A 6342-nucleotide genomic window follows, 5' to 3' on the forward strand; every position below is an offset into this window, starting at 1 on the left:
ATTCTATAGCATGCACGCTGTTTATTGCTATTCTTGCATATTTTCCATTTGGTATAATTAATAAATAAATTATGTACATAAATACAATGGAAGATGCCTTTCCTTTTAAATCTCTGGAGCATCAAATTAACTAATCATATTCAATTCGATAGAAAGGTTCATTTCGAGGTTATACACAAATTTATAAAAAAAACAGGGTGACAATAGAATTTTTTTTTCGACTTCGTAGAGTTCCGTATAAATATATGTAGGTTACCCTGTACTGAAAGTGAACACGACAGATATCAATATCCTGTTGATGGCATGTTGACTTCGAAGTAAAGCGCCAAATACACGACACGAACATTTCCGCGAACATTCCCGTTATGTCATGTTTCTGCGACCTTTTCTGTCGTGTATGGTGGTGTTTGCCAGTTCGCGCAAATTTTCGCCAAAAATCAAAATATTTTAATTTTTGGTGAACATTTGCGCGAACTGTTAGTGCGTGTATGGCGAAATAGCTCATAATCGTAGTAATTTCTGAACGGAACAGACGTGCGCGGAAAAGTAAAATGGACAATAAAAAATTTCTGAGTGAATTTATTGAAATGTATAAATCTTTGCCATCATTGTGGCAAGTAAAAAGCAAAGATTATTGTAATAGAATTAAAAAGAATAATGATTATGCGACTTTAATCGAAAAAGCGAGCAATATTGCTGCAGCACAATTGTTGTCCGTATTCATCGCTGTCTGAAAGAGAACTAATGTTCGGCCAAAAGTTCGTATGGTGTATGGCCAAAGCTGCGAACAAGATTGCGGAATGTTCACGGAAATGTTCGTGTCGTGTATTTGGCGCTTAACCTATGATTGTTTTATTACCTCCTCCTTAATAACACCAAAAAACCGCGCTTAGGCAAGTTTGGACAACTACAGGCAAGCAAAAGAACATACTTAACGACAAGGAGAAAAGTGAAGCCTGTTGCACAGCATGGCTCAACTATATGGATGGCTCATCTCATCAGCTAATTTTATTTTTTTCACTAGATTTTGGATTGTCAAAAGGAGATGGCAAACATAAATGGCAACCAACACATTGTTAATATTTTCTTACAACACACAATAATTGCAAGGTTTTATGTTTCCATTCCATTCTATTCGCCTAACACCAACACGGAGATTTTGACAATCTGAGTAAAGGTATGTTGTTGATGTAGAGATGAGCTAATCATATAGTTGAACCGAACCATGGTTGCACAGTAACAAGCATTATTTGGTATTCGAATTTATGATTAGACGTTCTTGAAAGAAATCCTGCTATCGGGCGTTTTTAAACCAGTTTCTTAAAAAAAAGCGGTTTTGGGCTGACTGCCAGGATTAACGAGAACAATCTACAATAGGTTTTTAAAATTCTAGCTTTCCTCCACACAGTTGTTCATAGAGAAATTGAAGCCTGTAATATGGAATACAGATTTTCTTAATTCTTGCACATATGTACTTTAGAATAGCGACCGCCTGCAGGACGCCACTGATCCAAAGACTCAAACGGCTGCGTGGTCGTAAGCGGAACCACAGTCAAATACTGTGAAGCTTATCTCGTTTGTTTTCCCGCATACCAATGAACTGTGAGTAAAGATTAGTCGAATTAGCGGTTTGTACTTTCCAGCTGTGCTTTCGACAAGCTCTAATTTTCGTTGTATTATTTTGCAAAGCATCTTAAACAATTTCTTCTAAATTTTCTAGGTGATTTGTCACCACAATCATCATGTGTCATTGCTATCTCAAGAAGTAGCTTCATATGGTCGGCCCTCCACGATACAAGTTCAATACCTCGATGACAATGTAAAGACCATTGTATGTTAGATCTAGCTAATGCGCATCTAAAGTTGATGCTGCCATATGATTGAACATAACAAGAACTCTGCTCTGATGCTTGGGTGGGTTTCGGTACGTCTTGTCGAATACTTTGTTCCACTTCTACTTCTCTCTCAGAATATTTCTGGTGAGTTTTTGTCGTACTTGTCGTTGTTGTTGTAGCGATAAGGACACTCCACGAAGGCCTTGGGGAGGGTTATTGATATTGATAGTCCTTTGTCGGATGCAGATCCCGTACATTCCGGTACCAAGCCCGACCAACTCGGGAACGATTTGATATGACCCCATGGGACCTTCTAGGTCATACCGCCCTCTCACCCCCAAGATCCATGAGGAGTTCGGGTCGCCAGAGCCTCGGCTGTTAATGAAACAGGGTTCGCTACGGAAATGTGAGGTTGACAATTGGGTTTGGAGAAGCTATATATTGCGCTGGAAACCCTTTGAATCTATTTGGTATTTTATCGCCTCTTACGACAGGCATACCTACCGCTGGTATATTCTACCCCCTAACCCGCTGGGGGTGCCTGTTGTCGTTGAGAACTGAGGCTCTTGGCTTGCTTCATTGTGTCCCAAAAACAATTCAGGATTGATACGCTTTCTGCTTAAACGTTAGCTCCTTGCTCAATTAAGAATTAAAGTAGGCGATTGGTTTAGTAATTGGGTATATGTGCCGTAGACATCGAGTTGTATACAATTGTGTAAAAGTGGAAGTTCTCATGCTCTTTACTAGACCCACAGCTTAAAATGAAGGGGGGGGGGGGGGGGGGGGGTGAGTGGTAGCGGGAAAGATAGAACGAAGGGAGCACCGAAGTAAGGAGAGGCGATAAAAGGGCGTGGGAGACTGAATAAGAGAGGCAAATGCAGGCCGAAAGAGGAAATCTTTTTAGAATAGCCGCAAGCCAATGGTATAGCAGGCCAAAGTTTGCTGAGTCTGCTATGAGCTGGACGGAACCATTTTTTTCAGCGGATTATAAGAAGAAAAAATTTACAGATTTGTATGTTTGTATGTCTATTTGGTGACATGAAAATGTTCCTCAAACATAATTCACAGGCCCAAATATGCTTATTAGAGCGGGTCAAATTGTATGGATGGATTTTTGCCATCAGCAGTATAGCAAAAACGTTATCTACAGATGATTCTAAGAAAAATTCCTGAAGACACCATAGTTCTAAGTACGATTTCGAGGTCCCGACTTTTGCAAACTAGATATTTTGCATTTGAATGTAGGGTTTGGCCAAAAAATCTTCATAGCTTCTGATAGAGTTATAGGAAAAATATCATATTGGGCTTACTTTAAAGGTATTTTACGTACATTTCATAATCTGTATTAATATCTATAGTGTTAAATTATGAGAAATTAGCCTAAAATGAACTTTTAACTACTATATTATCATTTTTAACAAATTTCTTATGGAATTTTTTTTTTACAGCTAAAATAAGTTCAGAACATTTCCAACAACTTTCAATCGGACAGTTTTTCTTTTTTCGAATTCGTTTTAGTAGAAAAAAATTTTCAAAAAAAACCTATATTTTCAAGTAATAGGTAAGCAAACATTTTTTTCTACTAAAACGAATTCGAAAAAAGAAAAATTTTCTGAATGAAAGTTGTTGGAAATGTTCTGAACTTATTTTAGCTGTGAAGAAAAAAAAAATGTTTCCATAGAAAATTGTCAAAAATGATAATATAGTAGTTGAAAGTTAATTTTAGGCAAATTTCTCATAATTTAAGCCTGATATCTCTACTAAAATTGCAAAACACTATAGATATTAATACAGATTCTGAAATGTACGTAAAATACCTTTCAAGTAAGCCCAATATGATATTTTTCCTATAATTCTATCAAAAGCTATGAAGATTTTTTGGTCAAACCCTACATTCAAATGCAAAATATCTATTTTGCAAAAGTCGGGGCCTCAATATCGAACTTAGACTGGTGTCTTCAGCAATTTTTCTTAGAATCATCTGTAGATAACGTTTTATCTATACTCCTGATGGGCAAACAATTTGACCCGCTCTAATGATTATGTATATAAATGAATATCAGTCTATATGTAACATGTATGGCAGTTAGAGGATAGAAAATGCGCCACAGCGAAGTGGTCTACGTAGTTTGAAAATAAAAAGGTTAAGCTAAAAAACGATGAAATAAAAACCAAAGCCCAAACATGTCTAAAAGAGTCTCAAATCAGGACTGCCACCATTTGATGTATGAATTTGAGTTGACCGAGGGATTGAATATTTATTATAGTACCGATACTGGACATACTGAGCTTCAACCCTGAGCTAATTGCTGACTCCTTTGTGATGATTCCTCTACTACTTAATTACTGCTGTGTCCAACAGCTATAAGACCTATGAAAAACTACAGGTATGAAATAAGAGCCACTCACTCAGTTCATGTCTTTTCAACTGGCTTCTTTTCTTTACAAATAATAAAAGAGTTCATTCGATTATAAATCTTTGATTGATTAAGGAGTTAATATTTTTTACGGTACATGATAAAGTGACAAAACAACAACTCATCAACTCGTCTAAATGCGTTTAACGGCAGCAAACAGATAAACAAACAATTATATACATTTGGCTAAAGATAGGCAATTGAAAAGCAGGAGATCAGAGAAAGAAAAACCAAAGCAAAGAAATTGAATAAAAAACCAGAAAGTGAACATTAATTATCACTAATGAACAAATATCTCCACCAATGTGCGTGCGTTTACTGGTGTGGCTACGTTCGCTGTGCTGTTATTACAAGTGCAAGGTAACGAATTGCCCGCATGCGTAATCTGCGCACCGCGGATATTCGGTCACTACAAAAGGCTTTGTTAAATAGACAATTTGTTACGCTTACAACAGGATTTTCTTGATTTTTACCTACATTAGGGTGGTGCGAAATGAAATTTGTGAAGCATTTGGAAATGCAACTTATGGCTTATTTCTGGCATTCCGCACTTGAGAAAATAGTGAAGTAAGCGTAAAAAAATGGATCACACCAATAAAAACTTTGCTACTTTGAACATGCGAATGTATTTCCTTATTGCATAATTTTTTACAACACTGCTCTTGTATTTGTGTATGCATGTGTGTTCATGAATATATACATATGTATGTATATACATGAGACTGTTTAAATGGTTTTAACGACGATAATTTTATAATTATTTATTATCTATTATACATATGTATATTATATATTATCTAGTATCTATTATAAATTATCTATTTTCTATTATCTATTATATATTGTCTATTACCTTTTATCTGTTACCAGTTATCTATTATCTATTATCTGTTATTTATTATATACTATATAGTATCTTTTATCTATTATATATTGTCCATTATCTATTATCTACTATCAGTTAACTATTATATTTTATTTGTCATCTGTTAGCTACAATTCACTATATATTATCCAGAATCTATTATAAACCATCTATTATATATTATCTACTACCTATTATTTATTATCTATTATCTATTGTCTATTTTCTATTATTTATTATCTAATATATATTATCTATTATATATTATCTGTTATTGATTATATATTATCTACTGTCTATTATCTGTCGTCTTTTATCTAGTATCTACTATCTATTATCTAGTATCTTAAAATTTTATCTATTATCTATTGTCAATTATATAGTATCTATTATCTTTTATATACCATCTATCATCTGTTATATATTATCTAGTATCTATCACCTATTATTTATTAGCTATTATCTACTACCTATTATTTATTGTCTATTGTCTATTATCTATTGCCTATTTCTTATTATTTATTATCTATTATATATTATCTATTATTGATTATCTATTATCTATTGTCCATTTTTATTATTTTTATCTATTTTCTATTATCTTTATCTATTATTGATTATCTATTACCTATTATATATTATCTATTGTTTATTATCTATTGTCTTTTATCTATTATCTTTATTTTATCTATTATCTATTGTCAATTATCTAGTATCTAGTATCTATTACCTATTATATACCATCCATCATCTAATATATATTATCTGTTATCTATCACCTATTATTTATTAGCTATTATCTATTGTCTATTTTTATTATTTATTATCTATTATCTGCTACCTCTTATGCTGTTATAATTTTCTGTTCAAAAAGCAGTCATTCAGCATTTTTAAATACCTATTTTTTTTTTTTTGAAAGTGAAAGGCATCAAATAAAGACTATAAACAACAGAACAACAATGCCAGTCAGGCAACGCTAATACTTGTTAGGAAAATAAAAAGAAAACTTGCTGGGAAAATCGTTTACAACGCGTTGGCTTGCTTTTATACCAGCTAAGTAAATAAACTTGTTGATTTTAAACTTTCAGCTCTTTTTTGTGCAATATTTTGTTGTTGTTGCTACAAGTTTTCTTCATGTTGAGTATTTTGTTGTTGTTTGTATGACGGTTCAAACAAAAGTGTGTCGAACTCTACGTTTGCTCGCATGTATTTTCAAAATTTATTT

The sequence above is a fragment of the Eurosta solidaginis genome, chromosome 4 (genome assembly GCF_040869045.1).
Source record: "Eurosta solidaginis isolate ZX-2024a chromosome 4, ASM4086904v1, whole genome shotgun sequence".
Classification (NCBI taxonomy): domain Eukaryota; kingdom Metazoa; phylum Arthropoda; class Insecta; order Diptera; family Tephritidae; genus Eurosta; species Eurosta solidaginis.